The sequence below is a fragment of the Pelodiscus sinensis genome, chromosome 3, assembly GCF_049634645.1.
Source record: "Pelodiscus sinensis isolate JC-2024 chromosome 3, ASM4963464v1, whole genome shotgun sequence".
Lineage (NCBI taxonomy): Eukaryota > Metazoa > Chordata > Testudines > Trionychidae > Pelodiscus > Pelodiscus sinensis.
Window position 1 is genome coordinate 182,464,655 of NC_134713.1, and position 19,680 is coordinate 182,484,334.

The 19,680-nt window shown below is 39.5% G+C and overlaps 2 long non-coding RNA genes across 2 annotated transcripts in view; one reads left to right on the forward strand and one right to left on the reverse strand.

Moving 5' to 3' along the window:
- Positions 1 to 8,671: 8,671 nt before the first annotated feature.
- Positions 8,672 to 11,439, reverse strand: LOC112544279 (uncharacterized). The gene is made up of 3 exons (XR_003087602.2): positions 11,301 to 11,439; positions 10,549 to 10,725; positions 8,672 to 8,801 (listed from the first exon to the last, which is right to left on the reverse strand). It is a non-coding gene; the product is annotated as an uncharacterized LOC112544279 (long non-coding RNA).
- A 3,677-nt stretch (positions 11,440 to 15,116) lies between these two features.
- The window catches only part of LOC142828068 (uncharacterized), a 40,763-nt gene continuing 36,199 nt past the window's right edge, over positions 15,117 to 19,680 (forward strand). Inside the window, exon 1 of the long non-coding RNA XR_012903007.1 lies at positions 15,117 to 18,088. This is a non-coding gene — a long non-coding RNA (uncharacterized LOC142828068). The remainder of the gene's footprint in view (positions 18,089 to 19,680) is intronic.

A 19,680-nucleotide genomic window follows, 5' to 3' on the forward strand; every position in this document is an offset into this window, starting at 1 on the left:
AAAATATGTATGAGGAATTATTGTATATGAAATTAAAAGCAATCAAAAGGCTAAATAGTGCTGCAACATGAAAATTAAATTACCAGGATGAGTAAGAGCAAGTGTAACAATAATAAAAAGGAGACATTCATAGAAGTTTTGGGTGCCTTTCTACAATTTCTTACTATGGAGCACATTTATTCTATGATCAGTGAGGTCAATTTTTATGAGTTATTTTTTGTTGGCTAAGCACATTCCATATAGAAAGGAAACACTATACCTGTCCATAGGACCTCCTACTAGCTATTTTTCTGATAATAAAACAATTGACTGTAGATAGTGGTAATGGAACATACAGTGTTTCACATCTAGTTTGCCACTTGGAATCCGGTCCAGGCCCATAATGACTGAAAGTTGTTACTGTCTGGTGAATGAAAAGTAGCCTATGTGTAAGGAATAGGGTGGCATCAGTCCAGTTGCTAGTAGACATTGGACAACATCACAAAAATCACTACATTTGGCACTAACTGGTAAACTCATCAGAGCGATCAGTTTCTCATCAGAGAATATAAACATATGCCTTAATCCTACTAAAGGAAGTTAAACACATGCTTATGTGCTTTGATGAATCAGGTCTCCAATGATCAGGAAGACTACATTATCTTCCCAGCCTACAAGGTTGTGAGACCAGATCACAGCTGAAGTGTTGGCAGGGAATTCTGAGTCCATGTTCTGCTGGTTAAATATTGGATCTCAGTCTTTGTGCTGCACCATTTGTGTTCAATATAAACACTGAAAGATGTTCATATTGAAGACTTTTAAAAGGTGGGTTAGGTTTACTCATTGATATTATTTTATGTCAACATTTGAAAGTGCCTTCCCATGTTCTAAATAATGTTTATATATAAAAAAACAATTAGGGTACGTCTAGACTACTGGGTTTTGTCGACAGAAGAGTATCTGTTGACAAAACTTCTGTCGACAAAGAGCATCCAGACACATTGAGTTCTGTCGACAAAGCAAGCTGCTTTCTAGACAGAACCCTGTAGTCTAGACGCAACCTTACAGGCAATAACACCTTCTGTCGACAGAGTTCTGTCGACAGAAGGCGTTATGCCTCGTAAAATGAGGTATACCAGCGTCGATAAAACTGCTGAGTTCTGTCGACGTTATGTCGACAGAACTCAGCGGTAGTGTAGATGCTGGTATAGTTTTTGTCGACAAAAGTCCACTTTTGTCGACAAAACTCTGTAGTCTAGACACACCCTTAGTGTCAACTGTCAGGGATAGAAGGCAGTATGGCCAAAGCATAGGTTGTTGAACCTACAATCTGTTCTTGGCTTTGCCATGGGACTGCTGTGTCACTTTGGGAAAGTTAATTAATGGATCTGTGTCTCAGTTTTACCACCTGTACAATGAAGCTAATGGTATAGACCTTCTTTGGAAACTTGTTTGCAATCAGAAGATGAACATTTTTATATATATGGCATTATTTATATAAAAGTAGTATATAGTCTATAGTCATGGGTCAAAAACACATCTTGCAAATTATGGTTAATATTAATGGTATAGGACCTCAGTGTACTGTTTTCATTAGGACAATCTAATGATTATCTTGTGACCCAATTACAGTAAAATAGTACAGAAACGTTAGAGAATTTTTCAATTAATATTTTAAAATAGAGATGAGAATCCACATTTGGATCAGAATCTGTCCCCCTTAGTCATACCATTTATAAATCAAGAGTTTCTGCAGAAGCAAGACCCAAAGTTCAGGGAGTTTCAATACATCCCATTGCACAGAGTTTTATCACAACACTCAGATTAAAGTTCTCTAAATGTCTTTTAGAGCTGTGCCATGTATGGCACTTTGGGTTCAGATGGAGTTTTCTAGAACATTTTGAGTAGTTTAGTTTGCTTCCTGTGCGTTTTGTGTTCAGTTAAATCCGAAACGCAAAGCAGTACTCAAGTCCCAGTGAAAGTGTCTTGCACAACTATAAATCTTCCCATGAGTGAGAAGGATAAATTTCAGTCCTCGTTCACCTGAAAGATTTGCAGAATATTCCATGAAAGTGGGTTTAACCTTAGTTTGTAAGAAAATTCCTTACTATCCGAGAAGTGTTCATATAGCTCTAGAATGTAATTCTGGTTCTGCTGAAGGCAGGGGGAGTTTTGCCATTGGCTTCAGTGGAGCAAGGATACCAACCAAAGTTCTGATTTGTTGTATTAATTAAGATGAGCCAAATCCTGACATCTTTTCTCCTCTCTTAGTCATTTCCCAGTTAGGGCAAACCACCAAGTGACTTCAAAACTGTTTTGACTCAGTATTTGATGCTCTTCCCTCTCCATTCTAATACCATAGAAAGAGTTTTTTATGAAGTTACAAATGCTCGGGAATGGAGGTTGTTCGTAACTCTGAACAAAATGTTATAGATCTTTCAAAAGTTTACAACTGAAAATTGGTCTTAGTCCTGCTTTGAAACTTTGCTATGTGGAAAAAAATGTTGGTTTTCACCATCTTCATTTAAATGAAACAAGCATAAAAACAGTTTCCTTACCTGTTAAATCTTTTGTGAAATTTTTTCTTTTTCTACATATAACACACAATGCTGCATTTTCTTGCTTTATAATATTTTTTGCCTCTATTGCTGCCTGATTACATATTTCTGGTTCCAAGTGAGGCGTGTGGTTGGCTATTCAGTTTGTAACGCTGCTGTTTGTAACTCTGAGGTTCTAGTGTAGCTGTCACTAATGAGTTGAAAATTAAATTGAGAAGGTGTTGTTCACTGAGGTCATATAATTTGTTGTCTTTATTCCACTGGTATATATGAAGGCCAGTCATATAATTCATTTTTTGTTGACTTTGTTTTCATTACAAATTCTAAACCCATTATCCTTAGGGAAAAGAAATACAATTTTCAATGTTTAACACAAGATTTTTGGATGTCTCAAAAAAATCCACAATCCCAGTTTAGCAGCACTCACCGTGCCATCTGTATACTTAGCACATAGTGCGCCCTCCTGATTAAAAGAGTGTTTTGCTTCTATCTAACCTGCAGCCTGCTGTAGTAAGTAGCTGTAGAAAAAGCCTTCTGTCTAATCGAACCTTATTTAATAAACTATGTTATCAATGCCTGTGAGACATCTGTATGGTGCTTGACACAGGGACATCACAACATTCCTTGCATTGTATTAATTGGCATACTCATTCATTCCCTACATGCATGGCAACATTGAGTCTTTTTGGCCTGGCACACAAGACCAAAAATTGAATTTACAAAATCAAACTCTAGTTATCTACATTCCTTGATGTCCTCCCAGGTGAGCTACTGGGCTTCATGCTAATAACTTCTAAAGCAAGCAAACTTTAGCTAATTATGTGCTAGTTTATTCTCCCTTGCTAAATTTTGGCAGGTTGCTTCTGTAAATTATGAAAAATAAATGTGAAATATGCAGATGTCTTTTGTTGGAAGCAGATGTTTGGTCCTGCTTGCCAGAATCTAATCAGCTGTTTCCCCTGAGTTTCTTTCTCCCCATTCCACCCCCATTCGTAATATTGTCCAAGAGATGCTTGAAAACATGAAAGGTCGTGGACAGTTTCTAATTACCTCTCTTGAATGTAGTGGGGGTAAATTCAACCCAGTGTCTCCTCCAACAGAAACTAAAGCAGACCCTGGCAGTGATTTCCTACAACATACAACATTCCCTGAGGACAGTGATGAAAAGTGCTACAAATTCCCTGATCCTGAAAGAGTGACAGAGCTAGAGCCAGCATAATTCAAACAATGATCAGCATTACCCAAGAAGGGGCAGTATCCTGCATAGCCAGGGCACATATGGATTTGTTGTATCCCTTACCACAGGCTGTGCCTTCAGGGGAGCTCTAACACAATTTTAAGGTGGCTGTGCTGCAGCAGAAAACCTCAAGGTCGAGCAGCTAAAACATTCCACCTTCCAGCCCTCTTCCCTCCCCCATTGCAAATCCCTCTTCTAGAACACAGAACTCAGTTGGCATGGGAGAGGTCCCAGTTTTGGTGACTGTCCATTTACAGTGGCACTGGTTCAGAAGAATAACTAAACAATAAGTGTAGTGCAGGATGTTTATGCCAGATTTGGAAGCTCCATATTGTAGTGTAGTTCCCTCCTATATTTGGTGTGGGCCCACTGTGTACACCTAAAAGACATAATTATGCCCAATAGCAACATTATTAAACATACTTGCCTTGCCATGTCCCAGTGCAATTCCTTTTCCAGGGAGTGTTTCCATCTAACAGCCTCGTTACATTTAGAAAATACTATACCGTTTTTGAAAGGATCCAAAAGAACAGCACTAAGAAGTGAAGTTTCCTCTTTCTTCACCATACACGCATAGCGGACTTCTCAGAGTCAATAATATTAATTATTTATTACTATTGTGCTTGGCAAGTACATAATGCCTTCTCTCTAAGGATCTCAGAGCACTAGGCGGTCATGAATTCCTTTAAACTTCCGGCACATGAGTCATTATCTCAACTTTAGGGGAAACTATGACACTGCAATAGGTTCAGTGAGTTGTTCAAGGGGAAGGTTGGTTTAGGGAGTAAAGCTACCATGGGGACTTGTGAAAGCCACATTCTGTTCCTGCCTCTCCCACTGGTTTCCTCAGAGTGTTGATCTTGACTTATAATGCTGCCTTGCCAAAATGCTTCTCTTTTATTCCAGCTCTTTGGGGGAAGGAGGCTGGTTTACTCTCTCCATATCCTTCCCTTCCCGTTCTAGACTGCATGTTTTGTGATGTGAACAGCTGTCTACTTGAACGAGGCTATCCACTCATTTCACAGAGGACACTTAACAGCTCCTTGAGTTGGTAACTACTTTCAGTTGCTACCATACTTCTGGGATTGGAACAGAGATTTCTTTCTAAATGTGGAAGGTTCTGTGGCCTATGAGCAAATGCTGAATGACTTGTGCTTCAACAGTGGTGGTGGTCTTGTTGCTGTCTATATTACTATATTATTATTAGTGCCGGCAGGCACTGATCAGGGATCCACTGTGCAAGGCATTATACAACCTAGTAAAACAGTTCTTGCTCCAGAGAGCTCCCAATTACAGATTATTTACAAACAGTAACATTTGGATCAGCAATCCTATGGTAAAGACAAGGCAGCTGTAAAGATGGGTGCATTTTAATTATAAATCCAGCAAAACAGTCATGGAACCTAGCAGGGAAAACACAGATTGACAGTTCTTTACAAGCTTCAACCTAGAGGTAAAAATATACTTACTTTTTTAGACATTATCTAAGCATTTTTTAATCTGCTTCATGCACAAACATTATTTTTTAAATGAAACCTCATAAGAATTTATGAACATATAAGACCTTTGATTATTCAAAAAATGTACAAATCAAAATAAATTTGCCTAAGCAATTTAAAATAATTAACCTTTGACAAACCTCCCTTTTTGGTAATGGGCTAGTAACTATATGAATAAAAGATAAGTCGTGACATTCAGTGAATTACAATATTCATCCCATCAATTATGGGGTAAGATAGCAATATAATCTACATTTTTATAGCTCTGCAATGTCCTGCACCATAGCCCATAGTGCCTTTCATTTTAAATTTGGCTGCCCCTATCAAGCTCTATTGATGCAGTCTTGTGAGTTCTGTCAGAATTTTAATTTTTTTCTAATTTATCTAAATTATGTTGGTGTTTGGACTATGATTATGATGCCTACGGTGCAGACCCTCCCCCTTCTGAAAGGGAGTGTCTTCTGTAATGCAAATGCATGCTACAAAGGGATTATCCTGAGCTGTAACAATAAGTACAAATTATGATCCTGGGAGTCTCCTGCTCTTCAACCAAGTACAATGCCAGTAAACCAAGGGTGTAAACCACATGAGCATATGGACAAAAGCTGGTCTGAATGGCATGATTATGTTTCTCAGGCCATAATGAATTCCTCCCAAGGTGCAACTGCACATCTGTTGTACCAGTGTGCAAGATAGCAAATGCTAGAGTTGAGGTTGCAGTTCAACTCACATTATAGCCTGTTCTTTTCACTTACAGCTTGCTCAAAAATGGTTCCTTTTGGGCTGACTCTTTACATTAGACCAAAGATGGTGATGATTTAAGGAAAATCTGTTCAACTAATTATAGATTAGGCCAGCAGGGAAAACAATTTTTTTCTCCTTTAATATAATTCTTGAGAATTTCTTTGCTTATAGATAAATCAAATCTAGTTGGTTTTGAGGACTAATCCAATACTCTTTCAAGTCAATATGAAGACTCCCATTCAGGGATGGAACAAATAAGACAAATACCTCCCCCCACACATCAGTCTTTAGGTGTGTAAGTACTGCACTTCAGAGGGGGCTGGTGAGCAGGCCTGTCCTGCACTCACCCGGCACCAGCAACTGTCCCAAGACACTGCATCTGCCTCCCTGCTCCTGACAAGCTGACATAGTGCACACTTTGTACTTTGTGATTTCATGCACCATGCTGCAAGGCTGCTCATTCAAACATAGCCCTGCCACCCCTCCATCATGACAGACAGGCCAAACCTGGATGGTATTGTGACCAGGTTGCAATGCTAGGAGTAAGGATTTGGGTCCAGCATCACAGGAAAGGGACCAGCAGTGTGGCATGAGTACAGGGGAGGTTTACTCTCTAGCACAGTGGTCTTCAACCTTTTTAATGACAAGATCACTTTTTCAGTTTAAATGCAATGTAAGATCTACCTGAAACCCAATACCCTTGCCCCACTTCCTTCCCACTCCTTCTCTGAGGCCCTGCCCCTGCTCCACCCCTTCTCCGAGGCCTCACCCTGCTCATTCAATCCCCCTTCTTCCATCCTCACTCACTTTCACCAGGCTGGGATAGGGAGTTGGGGTGCAGGCTCTGGTCATGGGCCAAGGGTTTGGGCATGTGGGAGGGGCTTTGGACTGCGCCCTGGATGGGGGATTGGGGTTCAGGGTGCAAGCTCTGGGAAAGAGTTTAGGTGCAGGGGGACTCACGTCTGGCACAGGAGGTTGGGTGTATGAGGAGGTTCAGTGCTGGGACAAGGGTTCAGGAAGCAGGCTCTGACTGATCACCGTTTAATTGAGATGGCTTCTGGGTGGTGGAGCAGTGGGGTTAAGGCAGGCTTACTCCTGCCCTGGTCCTGTACCAGAGATGCACAGACCACTCAAAACCCCCAAATACCACACTTTTCAAGCTGTAAAAGTAGTAACAACAACCCCCCACGGGTGTGTTGGGTCAGGAGGTGAAAGTGAAAACAGTGTGTTTGTGAGAATGACAGACACACACTGTGTGAGAGTGACACAGATTTGCTTTGCCAAGCTCACTCCATCCTCTTTTCTCTGTGTGGAGATAGGGTACAGAAGTGGGGAGAGGAGGGACACCCTGACATCAGCACCTCTCCTCTACTCCTTCCCAAACTTTGCATAACAAGCAGGAAGCTTTGGGGGGGTGGGGCAGCTCCGTGACAGAAGGCAGGAGCAGCATGACAGTAGGTGGAGGGGCAACTGAATTGCCAGCGCTTCATAGCTTCCTGGCCAAACCAATCAGGATCACCTGTCAGAGGCTCCAAGATCTACTGGTAGATCCCGATCTACTGGTTGGTGACCACTGCTCTAGCTCATCACCAATGACCCGCCCCCCTGCTAATTGAAAACCTGATTCTGCCACTGCTCCCGTTGATTTGCCACTCTTAAACTGATGTAATAAAGTTTAGATACAGCCTCTAAAACTAAGCCACTACAGTTGGCTAGACCTCAATGAGGTACACTCACTTTGACAACTCAGTTTTATTTAACAGGTATTGTTATAAGTGGATAAAAGTCCACATTTGTGTGTACAGATTTCTACTTCAAACATGCTGTTAGTGAACAATTGCCTCAATGCTGTGGAGTGATGCATGTAGTACGTTCGTGTTGCAGCTCACTATTTACTGTTTTTTCTTCTCCCTCCCTCCAGTGAATAATCAAACTAACTAATAAATACAATTTATGTTACTATGAAATTGAGTTTTCAAACTTAAATCTGAGACGTCAGGAGAGGCTAATAGCAGCTTCTCAGTTACAGTAACTTGTCCACATGATACGTACTGAAACACTGTCAACTACTCTCTCATCAGTATGTTGTATGTGCAGTGTGAGCATGTTAATGAGAACCAGAACTGCAAGGAGCTGCAGATCACAATATTTTTGTGCTTACATTTGCAACCTTAACTTTTCACTCATGTAAGTTAGTATATTTAGTATATGATGACACAGTTCCACTAAATAGATTAGAAATCTTCAAACGTGTGCTTATAAAAAGCTTTTACATGCTAAAGAGGGCCTGGGTGATGTGATATAAAGACAATGAACTCTTTAGGAGAAGCTCTATATTTCAGTTTGGCTTCTACTTTACACCCACTACTTAGTGCCTTTTGCATCACTTTTAACTGTGAGGAAGATGATGTGAGTTCAAGTATACTGACATTGCAGTATCATGGGTGCTGCACTGTTTAATGTGCTGTTCTTCAAAGGATATGCTAAACCCAGTCCTCTTCTGCCTGTCTCTGGCACCTGTCCAAGTGTAAGATAAAAATTACATGGGTCTTTTTTAAAAGAGTACCAGCTAACCCGCGGTGTCATGGTCAATTCCCTCTCAATGGGGCAAATGCTGTTCCCAGCACATAGCCTGAAGAGCCAAGCTATGCTCCAGGGAGATCCACTGGCGTCCGGGAGAAATAAATCTTCCTTCAAGATTTCAGTATAGTAGCCAATCTTCACTTGCAGCCATTGCTGGGGCCTCAGGGATGCGATAATTTCCGCAGCTGCAGTATACCCAATCTATGGGGGGAAATAACCAAAGGATCAGCGTGGTGATAGATCATTCACCTTTTGCCCCCAACTTCCTTAGCTGTCCCACTGATAAGAGCATCCTCAATACTGGACTACAAGGAAACTTCCCCAGTGCCTAGGGAGTACATTCCCCTGCTGTTGGTCTCCCGTACTCTTGCGGTAACAATACTATTATATGGCTTTTACATACAGATCTCAGGGCGTGATACAAAGGAGAACAGTATTGTTTCCTCCTTTTGTTCCAAAAGGGAGAACTGAGGCACAGAGATGTAAAGAGAGTTGCCCAAGGTCTCTTAGTAGGCCAGTGACAGAGTCAGAAATACCACCCATCCTGACTCCCATGCCACTGCCTTATGCATTGGACCCAATTCTTCTCTGCTGCAAGTCCTTCGCCATGAAGTTCCAAGTTCTATCAGGGGTGAGGGCAGCATTTACAGCAGATTCTAATGAACAGCTGTGGAAGAGCTATTGTGGAGTGCATAATGGCTGCTCCATTTGTCTGCAGAGTGACATCATATTACCGTGTGTTCATGTTTTTCAGGAAGGGCAGTAGCCTGGGTAGAAATCTTTAAAACCACTGGAAAGGTTCGCTTGTATATATTTGTTTGAAATCAGGCCTCGCACAATCTTTTCTTGTTTGTTATAGAATTAGATTATTTCTTACCCAAGCTAGCGCTCTCTCGGGCAAGACAGAGGAAGAGGTTGGCAAGATGGGCAGATGGATGGCAAGCTGCCATATGGCCCAGAGCATGCAGTCCATGTTTCTCTAGACCCAGAGGGTTTAGCATGGCACATTCCAGAGCCTAAGGAAGTAAGTCAACTTTCAGTGACTTATTTTTAATAACTAACTCTCTTTTCCCCTCATTTCATGTACTTATTACACTTACAGTTTGAATTGTACTATGCTGTACATGGGCATCATTATAATTACAAAAGGATTGCAGCAGATTATCACACTGGCATAGGGAAAGGTGCTGAACAGCACGTTACTAGGAAAATCAGACTTTTTTTTTAAGAACTTGGACAGAAATGAATAAAGAAATCCTACTACAGTGATAATGGGGAGGGGGGTCTCTTTCTTTCCTGATGTCACTTACTGGCATCCCAAAATATGTGACTGAGACCGAATCAAGGTACAGAAAAGTATGTTCTTCAAATGTGCTTTTGATGGGCTAGTATTCTGGCCCACTTCATCAGCCTCCCGATCACAAAACAATTTGTTTCTTGAATTTTCTGACTGAGCAAATGTTTTACTTCCCAGTGTGAGGATATTTTAATGCTTTACACAGAGCTATTTCTGAAGAAATTATTAGGTGTTATTTACGTTGATGAATTCATGTGAGGCCATGAAATAAGCTTCTCTTTCCTAATGGGAATGTTGAATGACTGTCCTTGTTTCCTATGGAAATGACAAGAGCGGGGGGGGGGGGGGGGTGCAGGAGAGAGGGAGGAAGAAGATGGAGAAATTGTTTCATTTGCCCCCATTACATATTACCTCCCCTTTCGTCACATACACAGAGGGCAGAGAAAAGATGGGGCAATGGGGAGGATTTATTTCAGTTACATTTTTCCAGATCTGAATGCCACTGCTTGTTTGTTATAGTTTGTTGTTATCATTAGTAATATAACTTTTAGATGACATGGCTGCTAATTTTGATGTTTGTGCACCTATTTGTAAATTGCTTTAAATAACTTAATCCTGGGCATTTAGGGGATTGGTAATTAGATACAGCACCTTTCACCTCTAGGTCATTGGTTCAGATTTGTCACAGGTCAGTAGTGCCTCGAAGTTGTTATCATGTGACAGCTGTTCACTGGGTATGTGGAATGAGTTGGTGGCCTCGGATCATTTCCTGGTGAGCAGGTGTCTTCGTTACAGACCAAACTTGAGAGGAGAATTGCAAATCCATTGCTGGTTGAAAAGAGGAGTCACACTTGAGTATAATGAGCAAAGCTGCATTTCATAGTTTCAAGAGGCATTATTTCAAGAGGTAATTTCTCTATATGAATTAAAAAATAATAGAAGCAACTATATAAGGCCATATCCTAAACTTATGCAAATTTGTCATTAACTTCAGTAAAACTTCATAGACACCAGCTGAGCATCCCCAGACAAATATATATATATAGCCAAACAAGAACTACATTAAAATAGATTGAGAGTACCATACATATCAATAATTTAAGGATTACTGCTATTACAGAGATATTTTAATTAATCCTAAATGAAAAATTATAAATCTGGGGAAATCAGAGTTAAGATTACATTTAAAAGAAATATGGATGTGCTAAAGTTTTGAAATAGACATTTGGGGCACATTAACAACCTTAACTCTGCCCTGCAGACATGCCATGAAATAATCATACAATCTCCACTAATGCATTTTAGTGTTGTTGGTCCCAGATTAGATAAAGCTAATTTTTAAAAGACGTATTAGCCCCTGTGTCTCAATGGCTCTATATTAAGGTTTTCCCCTTTTCTTCTACCTCAGCGCATCTTGGCAGAGAAGCCAAGAGACCAGTTCCACGGGGAGGTTTTCATGCATAGCCTACCCAGGTGAGCATGTAGCCACTGAACCTTTAGGGAGCAGTGATGGCTGGGGCCAAATTATGTACTTAAGAGAACTCCTAACGTATATCCATTCAGTAGTATTGCCATAAAGAGATGCTACCAAAAAAAAAAAAAAAAGCTTGGTGATTGGTTGAATTACCTCTGAGGTCACAATGACCTCAGTTAAAAGTGAACTGAGCTACTGAACTAGCCTGATCCATAGATTGCATTAGTATAACAATAAGATTAAAAAAAAATAACAACTTTGTTTAGATTCAACCTTTTTTTCTGATATAGCCTCTGTGTTTTAAAATATGGAAAGTTTATACTATTCCATTCTTATTGTAATTTGGGACAAAAATGGCAGCAGAATGCTAAATTGCTTTATTTAAAAAAAACTTAAATTCATAAGCTAATCTTTTTTTGAGAAAATTTGTTCTACACTTACTCTTTAAGTTCTGTGTGTTTGTGGAGAATCAGTGAATTCTTCCTATATAATGAAGTGTTAAGTCTGTGTTCTAAGTACAAAACTCAATTCACCTTTAACTATGGAGCCGTGACTGGTGTCTCCATAATTTTAAAAATGGAAGGTGTGAGATGAGGAGTCTCTTCCAAGTAATTACATCCCCATAATTCCTGTTTTCCTTTTCTGCTTCAGCAACCCAATTCCCTCATCCTTTTACTATTATAGGATCTGACATCTTGTTGTCTCTCCTCATTCTTTACCACAAAACCACATCTCAAGAAAAAATGGGGAAGGCAGAAAGAGAGTGGTATGCCAATGTGTTAAGTAATTCTACCCAGTGAGCTGTGTGGTTGGTAAAGAGAATTTACTGGGTGCATATGTGCATTAAAGGACAACAGTAAAGAACGTACTGCTATATGTGAAGTGGCAGACAGAATGTCATCCCTTTTAAACAACTATCAAAAGATCAAACCTGCTGGAGAGGAAGGGAGGAGAAAATTTAAATGCAAAGGATTCAAACATAATATATTTGCAGAGATAGGAATCATGTGACATACGTGAAGCAATTATAGAAGATTAAAATGATTACATTAATAAAAGCGCAGCATGAATACAAACTTTTTTTTTAAATTAAGAGCTGGGTTTGATTTGCTATAACTCCTGGAGTGGTGATATTAATTATTCAGTAGGATTTGGACAACTGTTATGTATTTGTGAAAATGTTCATTCCATGAGTTTCAAGAATTTTCTTGTGAGTGTCTGATTCATTCAAAAATTATACCAAATTGAGTTGTTTGGTATTTAATGGGGAGTTTCATGTTGTTCTCCTGTTTGATAAAGCTTGTCAACCAATTGGTGTGCAGCAACAATGCTTTGGGATGCCACACAAGTCAAAGCTGTCTGTCAGTCAAAGATTTTCTGAAAATTATGCAGGCTGTGTATCTGACCAATATTTACTAATAGTGAATGCATGTGAAAGTAGTCAGAATCTGTTCACAAATGATTCAGTGAGCAAAAATGGGTCAAACATTAATTGAACAAATAGTTCATCCAGATTTAGGCTTCATATTCTATAGAGTACAAAAAAAAAGGAAGATTCTGTCATGCAGCTCACCTGCATCCTTGTGTCTCACTAACATTTGGAGGTACAAGGGCATAGCTAAATGTACCTTATTCACTCACCCAGAAAAAGACACCATTTGAATGCACTCCTTGAATAGGAGGCACAATAATAATAGCATATAACAGAATGGCCTCTGCCAAATCGCTTTTGCTTTCCTCAGTGATCATCCAGACCAACAATCTGTTAACCAGTCTATTCAGTATGTTTTGTTTCACAAGCCTGTTTAAATTTAAAATTATTATTGCAACTAATGAGAGAAACAAACAATTCTAGAGAGACTATAAAATAACCAGAAAGAACATATATGAAAAAAGGAAGAAATTGCCTGTTAGAGAACTTCATTAAAGTCATTTATTAGCTTTGTAATGCCTAACAATCTGCTGGCTCTTGGATTATATTCTATATTGAGGCTAGGGAGGAGGATCAGGATGGTGTTTCACTTTCATTTGCATTTGTGATCCCCGATGCTGTGTTTATAGCGTTGCTGCTATTCACACAGTCTTTGCAATATTAATTTTTAATTTATGATGCTCATTAGGAGACACTTAAAACAGAACAATTATCATTTATCTTGATATATTATTTACTAAGACTTGCTGTCATGGTTAGGGATCTGTGATTAGTGGAAGGGGAATAGAAAACAGCTACAAAAGGTGCTAGGGTGAAGGGACTGGGAGTTAGAAAGCAGTTGTCACATCCAAAGGTCTGAAGTTCTGATGTGTAAGCAAAAGACTTTCAGTGCCTAATCAAAACTCAGGAGGAACCTTCTAAGATGAGCCTGGAACAGTACTTAATGAACCTGCAGGATAATATTAATGAAACTCACTCTTAGGCCACCAGTTCATCAATTATTCATTGGGCTGTAGTCCTGCTACTTTGCTGTCTTCCCTTTTTGTCTCAGCGTGATTACTTTTTTTTTATCCTCATTTTCCTTTTGTGGATTCACTGATATGTTCCCCTCATAGCATTTCCTTCCTAGGAAATTATATTTCTCAAAGCATCCAAACAGGTATTTTTAACAACAAGAATGGAATCTGCCACTTGTGTTGCATTCAGACAAATATGCCTCGATTAGTAAGACTTAATACTCCAAATACCTGGTTGAACAGCCCCTGCTGATCTGATTAGCAATGTCAGATCATCTGCATATTCCTTGCTTAGTCTGTAAAATTTAGCAAGTTGTAATGACAAGAGTTGATTTTGTACAGGTCTAAAATACACACAATTTCCATTTAAAATGCCTGGGAATACAAGAGCACTAGAGGAGGTGGCTGTTGTGGTGACATTTTCTAATGTAAAAGCCTGTTCATGTTGGAGAAATAAATGTTGTTCATTCACCCTGGAGCAGAACAAAGCCACAGTAAATGTTCCCAAAGATCTGAAGGTGCTAGTTGTGCAGAGCCTGAGGGTGCTTTTACTTCGCAAAACAGATTGTGTGTTTCTGATTTAAAAAAAAAAACCTTACAGCCTATATAACCTAATAACTTTTGAATTTTAGAAGTGAAGACCCATGATTTTCATATAACAGGAATCCTTTTCTGTAGGACAAGAAGAAGATGTGGGACGTTTCAGTACACAGTGTTTGTGGGGCTAAATTAGAATCCTCTTGTTTCTGTAGTGCAGCTATTTTAAAATTCCTTGGGAGTTTTTTAAAGGTTATCTACCTGGCATTAATAATTTGTTGTTTTTGTTTTAGCCTTGTGACCCAGTCTTTAGAGCTCTGCCTTGAAATTGCAGATCATTGCACAGCAAGCCAGAGACTGGGTATGCAAGACCTCAAGGACCAATGCTACTGTAACCGCCACCAGGCCCCACCACGGTTGCCAGATGGTTGAAAAAAAATACCGAACACCTGCCCCCCCCCCAAAAAAAACTGGGAAAAAATTCCATTGAAGAAAAAAAAAGGGGAGGGGGAGACCAAAGTTGTTGGGGGGGGGGGGAAGGACTCCAAGACATATTAAGCAAAAAAAAAAAGGCATTAAAACAGCATGTGCCCTTTAAGAGTGAGGAACAGAGAAGTGGTTGAGCACTAAGATGCAGGGCAGCCATTTTGTGCTGGCAGCCTTGTGGAACCAGATAAGCATGGGGTCGGGGGGCTCGAGGTGTTCGGGGCTGGGGGAGCTCAGAGGGGTGGGGAAGCTGGGCGTTGAGTGTTTGTAGTGTTGCCAGGTGCCCGGCATTTTCACCTCCTGGCCGGGGGAAAAAAAAATCAGAAAATACCAGACATCTTAGGTGTCCAGTATTTTCTGAATTTTTTTTACCGGACAGGAGGTGAAAATATCGGACTGTCCGGGTGAATACCGGACACCTGGCAACCCTAGCTGGGTCACTGCTGCTGTCCTCTAAAAGCTCTGACACTGTGACTAGTCTGGTGGGGGGAGTCACCATAGCTCTTTGAGGCCAGACATTTGGGGATAAATGGGTCTCCAGTTCACTAGTGTTAATGTACTTTTTCTTGGTGATGGGGCTGGTAAACTAATAACTGCAGTGGCGAGAAGAAAGTCCCCCTGAGATGTATAAAAGAACAGACACAATAGATTATGATGACTCTTTCAAAGAAGTGTACTAGAAACAATGCACAATACTATGAGTAGCATTTACATTTTGTAGAGCTTCTAATTTTTAAGCCACTTGACAACATTGGCTGATAGATCTTTGCAGCACCCCTGTGAGAGAGGTATGTAAGCATTGTTAGCCTCTTTGTTGTGCTGCATCAGAACCTGATTATGACCTGAAATGTAAATGCAGAAGGCCTGGGAGGAAATTTTCAGAACACAGATCATTTGCTTACATTATTTTGCACCCTCTTGTAAAGAAAACGTAGCATAATGACAATGCCTCTTATGAGCAGCCATGTAGAGAAGTACTGTAGTAAAATAATATCTCACATTTAGAGCTGGTTTTATCCCAGACTCTTTATTTGACAAGCATTTTCTCGGTCACTTAAAGAAATATTCACAAATAGATTTTCTTTCTTGTTTAAGTGGATTTGGGAGGAGTTTTTCAAAAGTGCCAAACTGACTTTGTGGCCTGTGTCCTTTTTTAAAAATGACCAAGGCATTTGGAAACCTATTTGACTTTCAGTGAAATTTAGAATAAGAAGTTTCTAGATCCCATCTGAAAATGTGGTTTGTACTCTTGCAATTTTCAAAAGTGCATAAATGATATATCTATTGTGACTGGTCAAATAATAATTGTCAGACTATTTCTTTCATCACTAAGTTTAAAAGAAATGTAGTGAATTTTTGCATTATCCAACCAATTCTCCCTTTACTACTTCTGTAAGAGTCAGGTAACATAACAAAGTTGATTATGCATGCAGCTGTTCGGCAGTAAGTCTCTTATCTGCATCCATACAACAGCATAAATCTGCAGAATCTCTAGTTTTTGCCCCTCAACTACCCTCATTTGTTCTGTGTTGTTTTAGATCATCATGGTGCAGATTATGAACAATGTGAATACAGCAAGAGAATTTTGGATATAATATGCTCCCTTTTAATTTCTTTGTGATCTTCAGTTGAATTACCTCTTAGTTGGTATATATGGTGCTTTAGTGTTTCTTTTATATCATCTATTGATATTGGTGATTAACAGAATTTGGAATCACATTTTCAACATGAATGTTATACACAATTGGGTTTATTTTTCCTTTTCAAATAATGTACAACAACAAGTGGAGCTGTGTAGACATGGCTATTCTATACATCAGCAGTGTCTGCAGTATGTCATTTCAGTAGCAATATCATGGTATAAACAATCCCATTTCCCCAAAGCTTTCTTCTTGACAACACTCAGTGAAGCTTGTAAAGGGGAAATTCAATAGTGTCTGTGATGTGGAGTATCATGGCATGGCACTTTTAATGCTGGCCGTTTATAATCTTTGTAAGGTCATCTGACTTTTCTGATTTTTGCCTAGGGATAACTTTTCCTTTATTTTAACATATTTCCTTTTGTCTGGTTGGCCAGTAATTGACTTTGTCTTTTTTTCATTTATTTCCCTGCCTCCTGGTTGTAGCATCTTCTCCCTGGAGTCTCAGGTTAGAAGTTTTCCCTTTTGTGAAACCATGACAGGTGCCTAATTGAATGATGAATGTCCCTTTATTACTCTGTAATTGAACTGCCAGCTTTTTGATTGGTTTGTAGAGATGCTCCACTCCTCATCAAGCACTGCAGGGGGCTTGGTGGCTGGCAGCCTGGGCCTACACTCCATCTGTCTAATCACATCTATCCCCCACTCTTTTTTGGTGGGGAGAGTGCTATGGGGGAGGAAAGTCATAATAAATTATGCTAATTTTGTGGTGTTCTGACAATGAGACTATCTTATTGTTACGTGTATCTTGGTGGTAAATGCTAGAAGACATTTTGTCGTCATGGCTGCCCAGCCTGACAAGCCCTCGATGAAGATTAATGGCCCTCACCTGAGTGACAGAGCAGGGGATTGTGGGGCAGAGGGGGTCATTCATCATACTCTGACAGGTGTCATTCAATCCGACAGCAGCACCACTGTTTCCCAGCTAGCGGTTCCATTTTTCTGCCAGTTAAGCAAGGAGTTTAATAACATCCCCAGAATTAAAACTCATTCTTTGTAGCAGGCCTGACAGCTGAAAATAAGAAAATCAATTCTTCACATGTTATAGCCCAGTTAACTGACTAGGGCTTTGACTTTAATTTAGTCTTTGGGCTGAATTTCAAGTAGTGTGCTTTTGTAAGACATCATCTATTAAAATTTACCAATAACGTTAACTTTACTGTGGTTATTGCTGGTGGATTAAAAATGCAGCCCTTAATGGTAGATGTCATTTTTGTTTGGTGGAAGCTCATGCCCATACTGCTGTAGTTTGGGATATTCCACTTCATCCTCATTAGTGGTGTTTACAGCTTCTCTCTTCATTAATATTGATCCCCCAAACTACAGCGAAAAACAAGACAGACACTAATTTGAAGCATTTTGTATCATTAAACTATTTGGACTTCTTGGTTTCAGCTGCTCCAGCAGGCCAGATAGAATATTTCAGGAATAAAAGAAGCAGCCAGACCTTTGACAACACATTGCTCTTCTGGAAGGAAGAGTTATGTTTATGAGCCAAGCCTAGCTTCTGGACCCTGCGCTGCTGATTGTGACACATATGGCAAAGGTATAGTATCTCATAGGGTGTTTGCTGCACCTCCGTCAAAATGCCACCTATAGGACTGACTAATTTGAGAGCTGAGTTGGAAATTGCTTCTAAGACATTGAAATTGAATCCTTGACGTATGTTAATCCACATTGTTGTAAATTCCAGTGTAAATGGGACATAAGTTTGTTACAGGACATAAACATTTGTTGTTGATCTTATTTAACCCTAGGCTGTACTTGCTCAAATTGCTGCAATCTAGTGTTAAGTAAAAACATTTGTGTGTCTACGCAAGAATTCACAGTTGTGGTTTTTAACTTGTTAATTAACACAAGTTTAAAAATGACTAAAAATTTCAAGTATGGACACTCCATTTGTTTTTGATAGGCAGCCTTGTGAATTCTGATGGGAACAGATACAGGAAGAGATGCAAGCCTAAAAGGAAAATCTCAAGACTCCTCCCTATTTTATTGTGATAGAAATGTAGCCGTGTTAGTCTGGTGTAGCTGAAGCAAAATACAGGACTATGTAGCACTTTAAAGACTAACAAGATGGTTTATTAGATGATGAGCTTTCGTGGGCCAGACCCACGTCCTCAGATCAAATAGTGGAAGAAAATAGTCACAACCATATATACCAAAGGATACAGTTAAAAAAAAAAAACTTGTGTTCTTCTCTCTTTTTTTTTTTTTTTAACTGTATCCTTTGGTATATATGGTTGTGACTATTTTCTTCCACTATTTGATCTGAGGAAGTGGGTCTGGCCCACGAAAGCTCATAATCTAATAAACCATCTTGTTAGTCTTTAAAGTGCTACATAGTCCTGTATTTTGCTTCCCTATTTTATGTGATTATTGATCCGCTGTGACACAGTAAAGCCATTTGTGGAATACCCTTGCCCCCAGAGTTAAATAGATTGGGGGAGTTCCCTGATGGAGGACTGGAGGTAATGAGTGCATTCAGGAAAAAGAGAAATTGGAATGCTATCACCAGCATTTTCTCAATGAGCCCAATTCAGAGCCTATTGAAATCTATGAAAGGGCTCTTGTTAACTTCCATAGAGTTAGGATCAGCTTTCCCTCCTCTCCAACATTTTCCTTAATGTTTTATCTAGATTTTCTTGCCTATTTGCCACAGTGTATTTATTTTTCACTTAATAAATCTTTTGTGTCTGTTTCTATGGAAAACATCAGCAAACCTAGGAAAAAAAGCCATTTCATAAGGATGACGGTTTTTGCACCAACACATACACAATTCGTTTAACAAATCTCTTTCCTCATGAAGGTATTCAGTTAAAACAGTTTCACTGTTTTAGAAAATAGATTAGCAAATAAAAATATCTCTATTCTTTGGGGGTGAAATTCACTCCCATACAAAGGGCCCATGAAGAGCTGTATGCACGACTCAGACCTCAATTAATTTGGATTTAAGCAATATTTCATTTTTTTCTAGTAGAGACTTTCTCTTAGTAGTGACTTGAAAGTTTAAGGTGGGATTTTCAATGCCATTGGTTTAAATATGCTGCCATTTGAAGATAATAGTAAAATCGGAGTAAAACCTATATTGAGCAGTCTTGAAAATCCCACTAGTCTTGTTTAATCAGTTCATTCCTT